Source organism: Panthera tigris, chromosome C1 (genome assembly GCF_018350195.1).
Source record: "Panthera tigris isolate Pti1 chromosome C1, P.tigris_Pti1_mat1.1, whole genome shotgun sequence".
NCBI classification, from domain to species: Eukaryota; Metazoa; Chordata; class Mammalia; order Carnivora; family Felidae; genus Panthera; species Panthera tigris.
Window position 1 is genome coordinate 67,436,933 of NC_056667.1, and position 20,720 is coordinate 67,457,652.

The window sequence follows — 20,720 nt, forward strand, 5'->3', positions numbered from 1 at the left end:
GCATGAACTAATTTCAATATTAAGAGAATGATTCTGGCTGCACTGTTGGGAATGGAACGCAGAAGGCAGGAATGAAGTAGGAAGTCAGGGTACTGTGGATGTAATCCAAATGAGAGTGGATGAGGCTGACACCACAGTGAATGTAATGAGAAGGAGTTTAATTCTGTTTGGCGGTAGAGTAGGTATTTTTTAATGGATTGGATCTGGGATGTGAAGGAAAGATCAGAACTAAAGATAAATCTACAGGTTTTAGCCCAAGAGACTATAGGATGGAAGTGCTATTAACTGACATGTGGAAGATTTGGGGTGGAGCAGGGTCTGAAGGACACACATGAGGAAAGCCAGCACATGGAAACTTCTATTCTATTGAATGGTTACCAAATGCCCTGCACCTTAACAGCTGATGAGTACATAGAAGTGAACAAAACACAGTTCCAGCCCCCAGGAGAATTAACAGTCAAGAAGACCAATTGATAGGCTGGGGACTCTCCCATCTAGAAGGAAGCTGTCTTTAAGGGTTTTGTCTAATTTCTATAACATCACCAAATCTTGGAATACCAAAATGTGGAGAATAAAGTGTGCAGGAAGTTTCAAACAAATCAGATCTCTTGACCTGATTGGTAGCATGCTTATGAAGCCAATGGAATTCATTACTAATATTAAACAAGAAAGTACAACATGAAGTTAACAGTCTAAAATTTTAGAAGTCCTTTATATCCTTTATTTTGTATATTTGAGTATTAACGCAACATAAAAATATCATCCCAAGATGGGCTGTGCGCGGAGCTGACACTGATGATGGTGAGGTGCTCCGCTCCCCAGACATCTATGCGAGTACCGCCAACAGGTGGACTCAGCCACCTCTACTACTCCCAGATCTGTACAAGTGACAGATGCACTGAAGGCAGAATTCAAAGCAAATGCCGAGAAGACTTCTGGGAGCAGCATAAAAATTATGAAAGTGAAAAAGGAATAATCTGCCCTTGATAGGGAAAAATCTGTTATAAGATGGCTGACAAGACTGGATAGGGAAATTCCAGTCGCCCCCCCCAACCAAAGACTCCCCTTCCAGGTTCTTGTTCCTATCCCGCTTGCCGTGAGCGCCAATACTACTGACGCAGAATGTGGAAGTAACAGACTATAAATTGTTTCCTCTGCTCACGCTCCAGAGGTCTCAGACCTCTGGAGAGTGATCTCCTCTGAGCCCGCTCGTGTTACTATAAACCCCCTGCCTTCCATGATGTCCAAGTGCCGCTGGTTTCTTCAAGAACTGGATGCTCCAGACCAAGTTCCATAACACCCTAACGGATCCTGAATGCTAGCTACATTTTCAGAGTGAAGATGTGTGGGCACATGTTATGGCAGATTGAAAAGTGATCTCACTTCATGGGGGAAAAAAAATACGTGTCTTGTTCATAAATTGACATTGAATAAGTTGAAGCATGGTTCAAAAAAATGTTATTTATCAAAATGTTTAAATAAATGCATGATGTGAAACATAGTAAGTAAAATTAAGAATTTGTGAAAATATTTCTCTCTTTGTTGTTGATCAAGCTTTGCAGCTATATCTATGTTTTCTGAAGATCTTAGATTAAATGAACTATGGGTTTGACAACAACTATCTCTAAGATATAACATTTTGTTTATCTTATGCAAAAAATCCAAGATTATAATACATATTTAGAAATACAAAGAAAAACAAAAGGAATTCCAAAACAGAAAGTAAATCTTTTTTTTTAATTTTTTTTTTATTTGAGAGAGAGAGAGAGAGCACAAGTGGGGAAGAGTGGCAGAGAGAGAGAGAGAGAGAGAGAGAGAGAATCTTAAACAGGTTCATCACAGCCTCATGAGCCGTGATCACATCACAGAGCCGGACATGGGGCTGGATCCCACAATCCTGGGATCATAACCTTAGCCAAAATCAAGAGTGGCATGCTCAACCAACTGAGCCAAGCAGGGGCCCCAAAAGTAAATCATTTTTAATCCCCTCTCTAAGGGTTAACCACTGCTAATACTTTGGTGGCTGTCCTAGGATGACTTGTGTGAATGTATATTTTGGAATAAATGTAAACAGACACACATGGAGGCACACTTATGTTAACATTTACCAATTTCCCTAGGAGGTGATTTGGGAGAAAAGGAAGATTTACTGTTTAGACCACATACTGAATTAAAAAGGTGATAGTTAAGGTGAAAATAAACATTCTAAAATAAACAATGTTATTTTCAGAAACATTTTAAAGAAGAGTATATCTCTAAAATCAAAAGAAGGTGATAATCAAAATAATATTCAATCAAAATAGCATTTTCTTTTCTTACATTTTTGACACACATACTGTGCATCAAGTGAAATGAAATTCAGTGTTTTGTCTTATCAGCAATGATTTTTCACACAAGACTTTTAAACACATGCTTTGTATTATCATTTCATCTAATTAAATATCATGATTAATATATGTTTATATGTGCATGTGCATGTGTGGGGTGTGTGTGTGTGTGTGTGTGTGTGTGTGTGTGTATGCACTTGTTGACTCTTTCTTTCAGTCACCGATATAATGCTAAGTGAAGAATAACGTAATATTCATAACAACAAACATTCTCTCTAGAGTTTAATATATACCAACCACTTATCTATGTGCTTTCTTGTCTATCAACTAACAATATCACAACACCTCAATGAGCTAAAGCCTATTATTATTACCACTTTACCCTTGAGGAGAAATGAGTCACCGTAGTTTAACCCTTGGTCACACAGAAGGGAAGTGATACTGGGTTTCACATCCCGGCTATTGGCCTTTGCAGTTCATGCCATTATCTGCTACACTCCATTGCTTCATGCAGTCTCAGTCGATCCATCTTTGGTTTTTACATAAATAGGTATTTTTAAATTATACTGCAAAAATATATATCTCGCAAATAATCACCATTACTCTTAAAAATAATCTAGAGTTTTAGCCTAAATATTTTCTGTGAACTTATTTTTTTGGAAACTTGTATTACCAATTTGCATTTTATAATTATTCAACACATTTACATTTCTAATTCTTTCCTAAGATCCCAGAAACTTTTCTTAGATTTTAGCACCTCCTGTTATTTTCTAGTATTTCTAGTATTTACACAATTTCCCCCGCAGGTTTGAAAAAAAATAGGTTATTTGTAATTCAGCTTTTCCAGTAGTAATTAACAAGTCACTCCATTAGCTGATCTGGCTCTATTGTTTCTTAAGAGACTACTATGTGCCTCGCACTATAATTGATACTTAAATAAATGAAAGGTATGGTTCTCTCCCTGAAAGAATTTGCAATGTAATTGAGAAGTAGCTTACCTTGACAAACAAAAACTGCCCAGCCCAGCTTTTCTGTTTCTTTTCAACCGTGCAACACACAGTGACTTTCACCAGGTCACCCTGGTGATTAATTAATAAGCATTGTGGGTGAAAACCAACTCTTAGTTCACTCACTAAGTCATCCAAAAAAACATTTTTAGGGCGGGAGCTGTAGTAGAGTTATCAACATGTTAGTGAATGAGACCATTGTCAGTATAGAAATAACTTTAAGTCTCCACAATAATCTTTTTCTTCTTAAAGCATATCATTTTTTACCTTTCTTGATTTTTGATATTAGTAGGAAATTACTTGCAACTATTGACATCTTGTTTTAGAATAATTTTTTTTTTCCATCTCATGTAGTCTTTGAAGGCTTGTCATGTCATAGAAGGCTTTATTGAGAAGATGGGTTTTGAAGGATGTGTACCATTGGTATTCAACTTCTGAATGACATTTTATTCTTAAGTTACTATGGTCTTTTTTAAATAAGTCATTCTTCTTGAATTGCACTGATTGGCTAAGTAACATTAAAGCATCCTATACTCAATTTCACCAAGGACATCTCTTGAAGCGGTTAGATAGCTCTCTGTTCGAAATTGTATGGTGTTGTATGGAATTGGTGTTTTCCAGTTTCATCAACATAGTAGAAATAACTTTCACTCTTTTAATAAGGCCATATATCTCATTGAACAATGTACTCGTCTTTATTTTTGTTATATGCAAATAGCCAAACGTACATCTCCCTCTCCACTCCCTATAGCTTAGCCATCAGCATCTCCAAAGATGTTCACTCTATTGGAAAGCAATTATTAACTGACACAAATGATTTTTAAGCTAGTTTTCACAAAGAAGCACTCAATCATTTTTTTTTGAAAAAGTTTTGCGTATCCTAATTACTTTGATGCTAAATGAAACATTTATTTCTATTACAAAACAAGCATTTGCAAATTATAAATTTTTAGAAAAAATCATCTTTTCTAATGAAAGAAGATATTTTTGCTGTAATGTTATGAATATTACAACAAATAGAAAAGCACATCTAAAGATTTTACAACTATATCAAAGTTTTTCTTATATATGTAGCAATCTATGGCTAACAACAAATCTAGAAAACCAACAAGATCAGGTCTAGAGACTCTTCTTTCTACAATAGTTTAAATTTTGTTTATGAATTTTTTTATTGACAATTACATCTTAGCCTCCAGTGTTTTGTGTTAATGGAACATTTTCCAATTCTAGAATTGGAAATTCTAGATTTTTTTGGAGGGAATTAAAAGATTAAAAGAATACTATGCAAGCTAGCAATGATAATCACTCAGTACAGGCACAGTTGCTGAATAGTACCTGATGCTATCTCATCCAGGGTGCCATTCCCAGGTTGGACGTGAGTGTTATGTCCTCATTTGAACAGTTACTGACCTCCCTGTTCTTTATGTCCTCGGGAGGCAATCAGATTTTGACTTTTCTTCCTATTGGGCCTCAATGTTATATAAAACTTTTTCCTCTTTACCATTTGAAGCATTGGTTAATTTTGACAACATATTCATTAAATATTGTGGACTTTAAACTCAGGGTTAGCCTAAAGAATATGCTGCTTCCTTAAACAGAATTTTATGAACAGTTACTGCTCACTCAGTAAGCATAACCAAAGTCTTAATGTATTTTGAATGTCCCTCGTAGTTCTATTTTTTTAACATCCTAATTAACTTTCTTTTTTACCCAGTTACAGTTTTTCAGTGTTGAAATGCAAAGACCAGGTGACAGAATATTTCATGGCTTAAACTTCCATAAGTCTGTAAACTTGTGATATAAAATTTTGATTCTAATTTACTAGAAAATAAGCTTTTGATCTTGGTGTTATGTTGGGCAGGGCCCCAGTCTCAATTTTTATGGAGGCCTCTGAAAATGATTTGAGGATAATAAAACACTGTTTCAAATTTTCATGAGAGTCATAGGAAAGCAACAAGAACAACAAGCTTCTATAATTCCTAACCATTCTCCTTATATGATTATATCCAAAATCAATATTGTCTTTTATTATTAATGTAGAATACACATTTTTTAAAATAATAAAATAGAGTAGTTTTATTCCTCAATAGTTCCAGTCTCTGACTTCATGTTTTTATTGGCAGTAGACAACATAATAATAGTTCCAAGTATTTGAGGGGCAATTAGAAAGTATACCACCATTTTAGGTTAATGTTTTTGAATTCATCTCAATAAATAGTTTGTAAGTGTCTCCCATATACAATCTAGGTGCAATACATTACATGGAATAAAAGATCAAATAAAAGCTATCTGTCTTTCCTAGAACCTAACAACATTCTAGGTAGTACAGCAAGGTTAGAATGCATGCTGTATTTATTGGTAAATTTCACACGCTTGATTTAAAGTCAAACTTATTATACATCAGTCATGATTATGTGAGGATGATTTATGAAAATATAATCTTTCATGATTGCATAAAGATAATATTTAATCTTCCCTAGCAGGGATGCCTTCATGAAGGTAGAGTCATTTGAAGTAGACATGGAAAAGCGATTTCAAATACAGAAAAAAGAGCAAAAACAAAAGAACTGGGAAAGTCCATGGCATCTTATAAAATAAGCAATTCAGTTTAATAAGAGATGATAGTACATACAGCAGAGCAATAAGAAAAAAGAGATTTCCATGTAACATGAAAGAAATATGAAATCTCGATTTCAAATTTGGAAACTAAAAAAAAATCACATTTAATTCCATTGACAACGAGAATCCAGTTCAGTTTGAAAAAGAGCATGGTTGGGGCACCTGGGTGGTTTAGTCAGTTGAGTGTCTCACTTGATTTCAGTTCAGGTCATGATCCCAGGGTCATGATATTGCGCCCACATCAGGCTCTACACTGGGCATGAAACCATGAAACCTGCTTAAGATTCTCTCTCTCCCTCCCCTACTCATGCTCAATCTCTCTCTCTCTCTCTCTCTCTCTCTCTCTCTCTGTCAAAAAAGAAAAAAAAAGCATGGTGGAATTAAGCTGTGGTTAGAAACAAAAGTAGACCAATAATAGCAAATATACTTTTATAGAGTGAGGAGGTTCAGGTCTCAAAACTGCCAAGAGATTATTTTAATGATCCAAAAGAGAAATAATGAGAGCCTGAACTAACCTTGTGTCAGACGGATGGAGAAAAAAAAAAAAAGTGAGGGGTTTTTTTGTTTTGTTTTTTTTTAAATAGAAGAGGTAGAATCTAAAGACAGGTACTTAGTTGTGTGAGGCAATATCAAATGAAGAGTTATAGATAACCCTGAGGCATTAACAGCGGGCAACTGAGAGAATTCTGCCACTATTACAGAACCCAGGAAATGAGAAACAGGAGCCAGTTGTGGAAAGAGGAGCAGAGTTGATTTTCAGGGCTGACAAGGTGTCCACATGGGGTTTCAGGGAAAACGTTTGGAAATGCAGATCTCACACTCTGGAGAAAGATGAGAGTAAGCAGATTCAGGAATCATCTCAACAGTGGTCCAGTTAAAGTCTGTACCGGTACTAATTGCTGCCAATCCTATCTTCAGGACTCTATAATAAAATGTCCTCAGTCAACGAATTTATTATAGAGCTGCCCACACATTTCTTAGTAGGATTTTAACTCCATTTAAAATGGCCATTATATAATGTCTCATAGTTCAGTGAATATTGTCTGTGACCTTAAAATAGAGAAAATATTTTCCCTTTCTCAAGTAACTTGAAGCTTGGGGGATTACTTGGTTCTTAGGAACACCACTCTGAACTCTAGTCACTCAGCTCTTTCTAAATTTAGAATATGTGAATAGTAATCTCTACCTTGCTTACCACGTAACTGTGCATTCTTATTAAATGAGACAAGATTAAAGCACTATTCAAATGTAAGAGATGATTATTATGGTCTCTCTCCACCTCTATCTTCATTCCCATGTGAAAAATTCAGCCAACTGGATGGCAGGGACATTACATTCCAGTTGTCTGACCTCACAAGGGCTATGCTTGGGGTTCGGTAGGTTAAAGACATAGCTTTCAGGTGTAGGTGTGAGGCACGATACTGCTGTGCTTGTGAGCATGCACTGTGAGACTTAGGGGCATGTAATACTCACAATGCACCTCAGTTTACTCCTTGATGAAATGGAGATGATGATAGAACCTCTTCATTAAGTTCCTGTGACTACTGAGTGCTTAGAAATAGTAGCCATAAACTATTATTATAATGGGTTCAAATTTTCGGTTTCAGCGATGTATTTGCAAAAATGTAATATTTATTTCCTTAAAAAATTAAAAGTAATATAGCTCTGTAGCCTTTATTCCAGCGATTGGCAAATTTCTTAGCAATTCAAGGTAATAGGCCCTCCAGTTTTAAAATGACTCCAGCTGAAGTTTTGACCCAATTAAGTTTTTTACACCTGGTCCCTTTGCCTTTTTTCCTCCCTGGTACTACTTAGGGTCCAGGCATCAGGTCAGAGATATTTGGTCCACATGCCCACCTGCCATTCTCTATCCTTGCTGCTCCATGATCTCATATAACACGTTAATCCTGGCACTCACTGTGCACTGGGATCTGCTGGTGACATTCATGACCTTTGTGTCCTCTGGTCAAGAAGTTCGGATAGTGCGTCTTCTTTATACTCACTTCTATTGATGGGCTAAATTATGCAATGGTAGCAACAACAACAGCAAAAAAACCCAAATCACGACGACTTATAACAGCAAAGATCCACTCTTCCTTGGACTACATATTCATTAAAGGTCAGTAGCAGTATTCATTCAAGGTCAGTCTTTATTCCAGGACACAGTCTGAAGAGCAACTCCTATCAAAGACTTGGCCAACCTCACAGTAGAAGGAAAAGATCATGGCACCAGGTAGTAGGTCATAAAGCTTCTGCTAGAAAGTGCTTACATCACTCCCAGTTACATCTCATTGACCAGAAGAAGTCACACGTCCAAGTGTATTTAATGGTGTGGGAAAGGATAAGATTCTACCAGGGAGAAGCAGCAATTTTTTTTTTTAATATTATAACCTACCGCAGTCTCTTTGGGCCCCCCAGATATATTTCCTGGCATATTATATCTCTCTCAGGCAGCCACATGCATTTTTCACATGTGGGCAAGGTGAGGAGGACACTGGGGCTGCCCTCAGTTGTATCTGCATTGACACACTAGGGTAGAGTTCCTAGATGTGCAGAAAGATACACAGCCACCTGGTGGCAGACGTCCCTCTTCTAGTTCAGTATCTAATATAGTTCCAAAGGTAGTAACACTAAGAGTCCTCCTCCTAACATTGGCAGGGCCCAAGGCAAGAATATAAATGGAAGTTCCCATATTATATATGTAAATATTTCCAAGTCATGACATGCTATGAAGCTACTACATAAAATATGCTCTACCTTTCCAAATAAATCCTAAATAAGATTGAAAATGCCAGATCCTCATCAGAGCATGACAAAACAAAGAGAATCTGCCCAATCCCAGGACACGGGCCCACTTTGATGGACCTTTTCTTTTCACCCTCCTGCCCTCTGCATATTCCAGGCAGCCTTTCCATGCTTTATCCACATCCCCACATCTAGGGTTGCATTCACCAGCAACAGCTTGGTCTGTTTTCAGGAAGGCAGATTTGAGGAAAGACCCAGGCAGGCATTGAAAACAATGTCAGTGATATTTGGGCTGGAAATCCAGGGGCCGTGGAACCTATAGGATTGTCTAGAAGGGGGTATGTGGGCTATGGATGGGCACATACCTTTGGAGCTTAAGACCACTCACCTGTGGGGGTGGGGGTACCAGATGAAGGCCAAAATGAGGCTTTCTAAACATATGACGTAGGAAAGAAGGACCCTCACCCATGGTCTAAGGGTGCTAAGTCCAAATAAAGTATAGAGTTTTAGAGCACATGGACATCCATTACATAAATAACATTCATATATTTGTGTATATCAGTTATAAAACCTAGATCAACTTAAAAGATCATCTTTTAAGGTTATCTGTTCTCACTTTTATCCACGGGCAGGCTCTGATTCCAGTATCACCTTACCTAATTTCTGAGCGAAACTGACCCAGTCTGGGGTATTTTAAGCAACCTTATTCATTTTACAAAGTATGTATTCCTTTTGGAAAAGAATTCCCAGAAAGTTTCTTGTCAGTGTTTCCTTTAACACTTTTAAAATACAGCATTATTTACAAAAGTGTGCACTCTTTTAAGACTCTACATCTACTGTGTAAAGTAATATCTATTTGTCTTTGCAAATAACACAACACAAATTCTGACTTTTGTCTAAGAACATGATACCAATTTATCAGCACAATAAATTGTCTGTGTCTGTGTGATAGATTACTAAAAACTCAACTGCCTTCCTTGGCTTGATCCCTGCTCTGTGAGAAGGAGATGCCTTTTGTACACAGCTAGCCAAGATTCAAGGGCTGTACCTCTGGCCAAGACAAAGAGCTTTTACTCTGGGTGAAATTAAAGGAGACTCCAGCTGTGGCCTCACTAGTACTCAAACGTCAAGTTCTCTGCTCCCAACCCTATCACCACATACCATTTGCTTAAATGAATAAGTGGCGTTTCTGGTGAGGCTGGAAAGTCTTTAGAAAAATGCAGAGTGGAAGCACTTTATAAATATGAGTTACAGCATTTGAATTAGAATTCTGCTTGGTATAATTTTTTTTTCAGCTTGTCACTCACTGCAAAGGCAGTTTTTTTAAAACAAAGCTGTCAATTTGTTTTATCTTATATGTATTTAATTTTTTGATTCTCAAACAGGGAAAACATGAAACAGAAAATCTCACATGTAACCAAGCTGAAACAAGAAAGACAATTACTTTTCCCTAATGAAATGTTCTATTTCCTTGGTTTGCTGTTTCATTAATTTCCCAACTTCATTTTATGCTGATCTAGATTTTAGTAGTTTTCCTCAAACACAACTTGAGCAAAAGATGTTTGGATTAATTCAAAAAATTATTGCATGTCTATGGTGTGAGACGCTCTTTCTTATGAGCTGGGTAATAGTAAATGGCAATCCAGATTTCTCCTGTGACAGGACTTTGACTTTAGAGCTGGGGTGAGGACAGATTAAGACAGACTAACTAATAAAAGTTAAATATAATGATAGTTATGATGAAGAAAATGAAAAGATTTATGCAACAGGGAATGACTAGGTGGCATATAACATGCAGAGAGCCCCCTCTGAAGAGATAAGATTTGATCTAAGAACTTACTGATGAAAAAGATGAAGCAATACATGTGAATTTGGGAGGGACACTCTGCTACCAGAGTGAATGACAAGGACAAGCCCAAGAAAGGGACCAGTTTGATGTGTTCCGGGATTGGAAAGAAAGTCATTGTAATGGGAGCATAATGAATAAAGGTAAGAGTGATAAGAAATGAGGAAGGACAATATCTGGGGGCGAAATTAATCACCATATTCTAGTATTATAAGGTAAGTTCCATTGTGTTTTTAGTTGGAAGCCACTGGAGAATTTTCAGCTGAGGAGTAATGTGATATATACTTGTAAGAGATTGTTTTGGTTGCTGAGTGTAGACTGTATTTTGGGCCAGGGTGATAGAGTAGGAGAGAGTGAAAGCAGGGAATCATTTAGAACAGCACAATAGCTTGTAGCCTGGATCCCCTTCTAGATCTCTTGGGTCTTTCCATTAAAACAAAAACAAAACAAAACAAAAAAGACATCGTCCAAACTCTATGTTCATTCACTTTTCTTCTTGGCCTTTGACTTGAGTCCATAATTTGTGGGCCCCTTATTTCTTGGTCTCTTTTTCTCTTTGCCTAAGATATGTCATGAAGTCACTTTTGTTTCCTACATTCAGGCTCCTCCTCTGGCTCTCTGTGCAGAGGAATGGACAGAATTCTCTTTCCAGTAAAGCCACCAGAACATGTAATTGCACTCAGAGTTCAGAGTTGCCATCCTGATATCTAAATGATGACAGTATTGAAATAAGCTGCCCACTATTTCCCAGAAGTTGCTAAATATTCGTAAGCATATCTATGATCCAGTAGTCTTAGATAATAGGTAGATCTATTTCATTTTTGCCTCTTGTTAGCTTAGCCATCTTAAATTCTTAAACTAGAGTTGATGAGAAAACCCACTTCATGAGCATGGAAATTCCTTAATCTCTGAAAAAGCCAAAAATCCAAAAATTTCTTTTGATTCCCTCCCATACCCCAAGTTATTGGCTGCTGGGAGCTGAGTAACATTAAGAGGATTAGAAACATGCATGGTCTTCTGTTTAATTTTCTGTCCTTACCATATATGTCAGTCTAATTTCTGGAACATCACTTTTGTTGTCAGCTTTTAATCTTTCTGAGGTGGAAGACTTAGAGGTTTGGCTTCAGTTAGTAACTTCTCTGGTTATTAAATGTGCTCTAAATGCAGTGGCTCATCTTATATGTGTTCCTTAATGTCATTTCTGACTGGGTGTTTTAGTTTCCCACTTTGGTCGAGCCATGTTGAGGGTTAACTCTCATAGAACTATTTATGAAGAAAAGTCTCTGGATTTAGTAAACAGAAGGAGTTATTTCTCATTGCTGGGAGGCGTTGGGTGATTTTCATAATTCCTTTCTTCCAAATCCTTATCATTGTGATTTGTGTTTTCAAGGGATGGGGGTTCACAACAGAAATGATGTCGTGGTGGTTTGGACCGAAAGAGCCATAAATAGAAAGAATATTGCCATGTTTTCTAACAGATGCTCTCTCTGGCTCAGAGCTTGAATCTATCAAGTTATTGAAAGGAGCATTCGTAACATCATGTCTCAGGGAAGAATAGAAAAAAAAAAAGAAAAGAAAAAGAAAATCTTCAGGCTATCTTTCTGAACTATTTTGTGTCTTTAGAATTAAATAATACATTTGAATGGGCCAATGCCAATAATGGTAAAATTTAAAAGATGTGTTGAGATTTGCTTGGGCCACTGTCATATTAGTCTTCTTCCTTTCTTGAGACAACTACTTTATTCTTGAGATTGAGTCCAGATCATCAAACACTCACTTTGTTTTAATTTTAGCTACAGGCAATTCAGTTCATGTCAGCCTATATGTAACAGATGTAAACTTTGCATGTTTTGTTTTGTTTTCGTTGTTTGTTTTTTTCCTTCTCAGTCTCATGGATTACCTTCATACCAGTCTACTCTTTCAGTTTTAAAGGGGGACAGGCTGATCATGACTCCCAGTCATCTGCCGAAGTAGGTGGGTCACCTTAGGGGAAAACTACCTGCTCAAAAATTCATCTCACATTACCAGTGAAGATTTGGGCACCTCCCCCATCATTATTTTCCTTACTCATAAGTTTAAAGCATTAAACTTTTTCAGGGTCTACTACTCAGCAGCCCACATCATTTTGTTCATACCTGTTTCTTGTCCAAATCTTAGTTCTAGTAAAACCTGTGGCTTCTGTGGCTTAAGATGTAGAATTTAATGCAAATACAGTCATGGGGTAACTGTGAATTATTTTATGTATGAATGAAATAGTTCTCCATTTTCCAAACTAATTAATGCAGTGGAAAATCCTGGATGCTGTCTGTGGACATGGGATCAATTTGCTTCTATCGATCATTACTTCTACTTCAGTCTATGTCTTACTACAAATGACCTTTGAGAAAGAAAATCAGTGTCTGTAATTTATCAAATGTAAGTTCTTTTAAAACAATGAGCCAGTATAGCTAAAATTGTGGTGTGTTAATAAATGGCTCTAAAATCTCAGTGTCTTCAAATAATAAAAGCTTCTTTCTTGCTCATGCTACATGGTCATTGGAAGCAGGCAAGAGATACCTTGCTCATTACACTCAATACGGAAACAGGCTAAGTGAGAAGCCACCATTTCTGGCATTGCCAATTTCTGAGCCAAAGTAAAAAGAACTCTGCCAGGGAGCAATTAAGATGTGCTAGCCCAGAAATGACACATTTACTACTGATTGGTTAGAAGTAGTCATAGAGGGGCGCCTGGGTGGCTCAGTCAGTTAGGCATCTGACTTCGGCTCAGGTCATGATCTCACAGCTTGTGAGTTCAAACCCCGAATCGGGCTCTGTGCTGACAGCTCGGAGCCTGGAGCCTGCTTCGGATTCTGTGTCTCCCTCTCTCTCTCTGCCCCTCCCCTGCTCACACTCTGTCTCTCTCTCTCTCTCTCAAAAAATAAACATTAAAAGAAGAAGAAGAAGAAGTAGTCATAGACCAGGGAACAGCCGGGAAGGGAGCTGTGTGCCAATGACAGTAAATACAATTCTACATGTGTCCTAAAGGAAGAGGAACCAGAAATATTTTGATTAAAACCTTTATGATTGCCCTAGCACTCCATGACTGGCTTTCTGTAAGACTTTTGTAGACTGCTTCATTGAGCTTCAAATACATGGCTTCTTTCCAGCAACTTTGCCTGAGGGATCAGTCCTTGAGGGAAAGCTAGATGACAAATGCCTGCTGAGCCAAGGAAGGAGAGAGAAGATCATGGCATTCACCTTTCTGCCTTGTATTCTGATTAGTTAGAAAATACAGGCTCATGTTGGTATTAATGTCCTTCCTGACACTTGCACAAAAGCAATCCCATGACTGACTCACCCCAGCACATTTCCTAATGCTGGTAGAGACAAAGCATTTAGTGGCACTGTCTCTGATACTTCCTGGGGGAAAACCAACTTTATCTGCCATTTTCCTGGCATCTTTGGACTTCTGCTTCTCTGTGAAATACTTCCACACCAGAAAATCAAAAAACTACTATAAATCATTCACTTGCCAGTTGGATCAGATTGAAAACAAGTTCTTTGCCTTCACTTTGCTCGAGGGAATTCCTTGGTCCACCCCAAGCATTCTGTTCACCTTCTCAGATTTCAAAAAGAAAATGTTAACTATAATCACAAATTCACTGTCTATTAGGCAGAAATGTCTACCTTCACCTGGCAACATCGAACTGTGCTATAGTTCAGACTCTTACCAAGGTATAAACCTGTGCTATTTAAAATTACCAAGAACTCAGCTAAACGTTTTCCTTTCTGACTTTCTCCCTCCCTCCCTCCCTTCCTTCCTCCCTCCCTCCCTTCTTTCCTTCCTTCTTTCCTTCCTTTCTTTCTTCTCTCTTTCTTCTTTCTCTTCCTCTTTCTTTCTTTCTTTCTTTCTTTCTTTCTTTCTTTTCTTCTTTCTTTTTTACCAGCTCTGTTGAGATATAACTTACATATAATAATAAACTACACATATTTAAAATATACATTTCGATATTTCGATGTGTTTTGACTTCTATAAACACCAGTGAAACCATCTACACAATCAGAAAAAAACATATCATATCCATCATCCCCAAAAGTTTTCTGGTGCCCCTTTTTTACCTTTCCTCTGACTCTCACTTTCTCTATACTCTTTCTTTTGTCTGACTTCTTTTACTCAGCATAATTATTTTGAGATTTATCCGTGTCATTATGTGTATTGGTGGTTGATTCTTTTTTCTTGCTGAGTAGTATTCCATTACATGGTTTATGCATTCACCTGTTGATGAATACGTGGATTGTTTCTAGTTTCTTTAATATTACTAATAGATCTTCTATGGCAATTTGCATATAACCTTTGTATGAATATATGCTTTCATTTCTCTTGGGTAAATACCTCTGATTGGAATGATGGTATCACATGGTAGATATATATTTATTTTTTTAGAAAAATACAAAACTATTTTTCCAAAGTGGTTATACCATGCCATATTCTCAAAAGCACTGAATGAGAGTTCAACTATCTATACTTGGTCACCCAACACATATTATCAGTCTTGCCCATTTTAATACATGTTTTCTGATATTTCCATATGATTTTGGTTTGCATTTCCCTAATGACTAATGATGTTGCACATCTTTCTATATGCTTCTTTGCTACCCATACTTCAATTTTCATGAAATATCTGTTCAAATTCTTTGCCCATTTTTTATTTGAGCTTTTTGTTTTTCTTATTATTAAGACAATTGTTCCCAAAATTGTTAGTTTTGAAATTATTACAAACTATAATTAAACAACACTTTGAGGAAGTACACAAAGATGCAGTGGTCCACAACCATTTGCGAGTAATTTGTTAATCCAATGCTCCATTGTCTCCTACTGCCCCAATGTGTATTTTCTATAAGCAGGAGATTTCCTTATATAAACATAATATAACCATCAAATTCAGGAAATTAACATTATATATTATTGCCATTTAACAGTCAAACACCAGTCAAGTTTTGCCAATTTTTCCAAAAAATTGTTCCAATTTTTGCCGATTGTTCACAAAGCATAAAAATCCAGTTCAGAATCACACATAGAAACTTTTTAGTTACCTTCAGTCTGCGACATTTCTTCACTATTACTTAGATTTTTGGACTTTGACACTTTTAAAGATTGCAGGTCAGTTATTTTGTAGAATGTCACTTAATTTAGGTTTAAATTCTGGTTATATATTTTTGACAGGGATATCCAGAAGTGATGGTGAATTCTTCTCATTGGATACTATTAGTTTTTAAAAACAACTTTATTGAGGTATAATTAAAAGGCAGTTAACTGCTCATAGTATACAATTTGAAAAGATTCGACCTATATGTATACTGTTACTACAATCCAGATAATGAACACATCAATAGCTCTCCCAAAAGTAGCTTGAAGACTTTATCTCTCTCTATAGCCCTTCTCCTCCCTCCCCAGACAACTGATCTGCTGTCACTATAGATTAGTTTATATATTTTAGAATTTTATTTAAATTTTATTTAAATGCACTATATTTTTGCCTGGCTTCTTTCACTTGGCATAATTATTTTGAGATGCATCCATGTTGTAGCATGTATCAATATTTATTCCTTATTTTTAAGAAGTATTCTATTGCATGGTATACCACAGTTGTTGGCACTTGTTAATGGACACTTGGGTTGTTTCCAGCTTTTGCCTATTACAAATAAAGCTGCTATGAACATTCATGCACATGTCTTTGTGTGGACATATGTTTTTATTTCTCTTGGGAAAATACTTTGGCATGTAATAGCTCGATCATATGGTAGGTGTATGTTTAATTCTTTAAGAAATTGCCAAATATTTTTCCAAAGCGGTTTATGCTTTAACCACCAGCGAAGTGTTTGAATGCTTTTTACATCCATCAGCATTTAATCAGAAATCCACTTTGTCCACTTCCTCATCAGCACTTGATGAGGCCAGACTTTTTAATTTTAACCATTCTAAAATCTGTGCAGTGGTATCTCATTGTGGTTTCACTTTGCCTTTCCCAAATAACTAATAATATTTAGAGTTTTTTCATGTCCCTATTTACCATTCATATATCATGAGCTTTTAATGGATTGCTCAAAATATGCTTGTTAGCAAAATTTCAATGCTATATTCATAATGAAAATCTGTGGCTCTGTCACAATTTATTATCTTTTTTAAGGGAAGGTGGGTCAGGACCTCTGTGTTTTCTGTTTCTACTCATCAATATTTGCCTCTTTATTAAATAGTTGAATACCTGGTACACCCTTCTCTTTGACACCTTCAAAAGTACAGATATACAAACATAGAAGGACCTGGGTGTTCCCCTCAAAGTATTTTTCTGGTTGTAACTGCTTAGTTCTGTTTGTTTGTTTGTTTGTTTGTTTACTTTGGTACAGAAGCTTACTGACTGAGGGCAGACTATGGTTCACAAACATACAGAAGTAATGACGTTTTCCATGTTGACTTTCCATTTGTTGGCATTCTTTCTCAAATAGCAGGGTTTTTGTTTGTTTTTGTATTATTTTGTTTTGTCTTTTAGTTAGAGATTTTTAATTTCCTCAGAGATACTGAATTTCATGCCAGGTGCAAAGAAGTTATTCTAGGAATAAAATAATTAATGTTCTATGTACTTTGGGATACAAATAATAACATCTTAAATACAAACAATCCCATTTCCTCTTTCTCCTTTGCACATTAGCTCAATTCAATCCCAGTCATCCCTTGGAGTTAGAAATCATGTGACTTGAGTTCTAACCAACTGAACAGGAAGAGACATAACATGTGTCACCTCCAGATCTGGCTCATTCAAACCCATCCACATGATCCTCAACATTCTTTCCCCTTTTTGTGACCAGTGTTGAAGATAACAGATAAACAGGATGGAATGACACTGGGTACCAGAATCACCATTTGGAGAACAACACATGGACCAGGAACATTAGTTTGATAGATGATGTGGATAATTTCCATTGCTCTAAGCCACTGAAACTTAGAAATTTGCCTGTTACAGCAACTAGCATCACTCTTACCAATAAAGAAGTCAGTAGGTCAGAAGGATAGGTCAACACTAAGGTTTCTATATTTTTCTACTGGCATTTCTTCCTCCTTGTTTGGACAAGGCTTGATGCCTTGATGGAGTACTGAAGCCCACTGAGACAACAGTGCTTGGAGTTTAATTGAAAGGCATAAGTACCGTGCAACAGTCCTTTTAATCAAGATGTTAAAAAGAAACTTTATTAAACTGTGATTGAATATATAAAATTAAGATGTAATGCATTTTAAATATATTAGCTCAAATGATAAAATATTAAATTAAGATTTAATATATTAAATTAAACACAGATTAAACTAGATTGAAAAAATACTTTAAAAAATCTCAAATACACCAGAGGAATTATTAACCATTTTATTTAAAAGTGAAAGTCTAGCAAGTACTAGAGTCATAAAAGAGGGACTATTGAGGGGAACCTAGCCACATTGGGTATACAGCAGTTGCTGCACTAAGTAAATGAGATTATCAAAGATTGAAGCAGAAATTTGGTTTTGGGTTAAAACGTAGGAGAATAAGAGCATGTTGAATCTACCAGATCCCATGAGTTCTCAGTGGCAGTGCCGACCCTGATGGTGAACACATGGCTCATCTATTTAGAGCTGTTATCTTTTCCCATGTCCAACATAAAAGCTTCTTGAAATGATTTTGTTGTTTGTACTTCTATATTTTCATGAGACAGGCTAGATCTTTGCAGATACTGACCCTTGGATCTAGCAGCCTTTCATAGGGAAGGAAAAATAGAGCAAAGTATCTCAAACCAAAAAAAGTGTCAAATGAAAAAACGAAAAGAAATAACCTGACTCCATTTTTCATGTTTAATCCTGAAAATAAATGAATTCAAACATACCTTTATATTGAACTTAGTAAGTGCCAGTACAGAACACTTTTTAAGTAAATGTTTCATCCAATTTTTACAATGATTCTATAAGGAAAGTATTTTTTTATAATTGTACATATGTAGAAATTACAAACAGGACAAATAAGACATTTTCCAGGGATGAAACAGTTAGAAATCAATGTAACTACACTCAAGAGTTTATCTATTTTCCCCCAAATCCCATGATCTGGATTGATGGCTGGATGATATCCATAAAGGAAGTCAGGCAGTTTCCCAGACAAGTCACTATGCTTAGTCACAAGGAATTAAAGTAAAGTACAGATGATAATGATAATAATAAATAATAATTATAGCAGCTATCATTTATTAGGCACTTAATGACTTGAGACACAATGATAAATACTTTGCTTATAATAATGCGTTTGATCATCTGAACAACTTGTGAAATGAGCACTGTCAATACCTCCATTTTAGAGATCAGAAGCCTGAGATTTAGAACTTAAGAAATGTGCCCCAGGCCACAAAGTTTTGAAGATACAAAGCTGGGATCAAACTCAGAGTTGCTTCCTCTCCCACTCCTCCTGGTCAAGCACTCTCCATTGACGTGCTTGGTGTATGTGGATGGATTGAGATGAGAGAATGAGAACTGTAGAGCTCCGTGGTTTCTACTCTAAACCTGTTCAGCTGGCTCTTTACTGAGTCTTCTAACCTATGAGTAAAAATAGACTGATGTCCATATGGGAGCATTATCAGGTTGACATGAAATTCTTACCTTAATGTTGAAAAAAACAATGGAAATACATCTGGGTGGTGTGATAACTGCCAGACAGGTGACTAAAGTCTGTTTTTATTTAATTTCTTCACTCACTTCAGTCCACTCTTCAACCCACTATAATCTGACTTCAGTCTGTCACCTCACCCAAGCTTACCAATGACAACTCATTATTAAATCTCAATGGCTCTTTTGTAGACCTCTCTGCTTTGGGCTATATTTCACACAGTCAACCACTTTCATCTATCTTCTCGATACTCTTTTCTGAATATTGACTTCTGAAATGCTAATTTTTCTGGTTTTCCTCCACTTCTCTGTTCCATTTAACACATTTCATCCTTTTCATTTCTATCTCAACCTAGTCACTTGATTTCAAATGCTTCTGCATTTGATGCAGATGCTTCTGCACTTCATTGTATCCCTGAGCAATTCAATCTCCTACCACTGGTGCTGTCTGTACTAATGACAGCACGTTTCCTTTCTGGTGTGTCCTATTTCAGTCAAAGGTATAACCTTCTAGATACTCTTTCTTTTGGGTGAGCTCATCTGTGTTCATGTTTCCAAATCTATATCCAGTTACTATCTCTATCCTGACCTCCAGAGCTGGATTTCCATCTCCTTCTCTCTCAATAAATCTGGACACCAAATCTAGATATCAAACACAATGTACTCCAAACTGATCTCATCCTAGCTAAGCAGTGATTAAGAACATGTTTTCTGCAGAAAAAGACAAATATCACATGATTACACTCATATGTGAAATTTAAGAAACACAACAGAAATATAGGGGAAAGGAAGGAAAAATAAGATAAAAACAGAGAGGGTGGCAAACCATAAGAGATTCTAAAATGTAGAGAATAGATGGGGGGTTGCTACAGGGGAGGTCCATGGGGGGGGTGGGCTAAATGGGTGATGGGCATTAAGGAGTGCACTTGGAATGAGCACTAGGTATTATATGTTAAGTGTTGAATCACTTGGTTCTACTCCTGAAACCAATGTTATACTGTATTTAAATAATGTGAATTAAAATAAATTTAATAATAAAAAAAAGAAGATAGTCCCTGGAGCCCAATTTTTTCACTTACTAGCTGTAACTTTGGGCATTATTTAATGTCTCTCTGTCTCTTAGCCTTATTCTGTAAAGTAGGGATGATTATAGTACCTTCGCCATACTGTGACATGACTAGTCCTAGTCTGGCCAGGTCTTTTTTTGTTGTTTCATTTCCCTGAATCTACTGATGTCCACTCGTGTCCTATGTCAGCTGCCTCTGAATGTTCACTGCTCTGGGTCAGAGTGGACATACCCAGAATCAAAAGCTCCCCATATCTATGTTCACCTTATCAACCACCAACTTTAAGGATGAAGATGAATCAGTTAGATTTCTCTGGCTCCAGTAAGTGCTTTTCCTAATTTGTTACTCAAGATACTCATAAAATGTTAGAACTTAGGAAGTTTATTTATTTATTTTATTTTATTTTTTTGGTGCAAGTGAAGCAAAATGTCCACTGTCACTGCCTGTTACATG

The 20,720-nt window shown here is 36.6% G+C and overlaps 1 non-coding gene across 1 annotated transcript; it reads right to left on the minus strand.

The window, feature by feature from the left end:
- Positions 1-12,481: 12,481 nt before the first annotated feature.
- LOC122241582 lies at positions 12,482-12,628 on the minus strand. Its single transcript, XR_006221839.1, has one exon. It is a non-coding gene; the product is annotated as a U12 minor spliceosomal RNA (small nuclear RNA).
- Between the last annotated feature and the right edge of the window lie 8,092 nt (positions 12,629-20,720).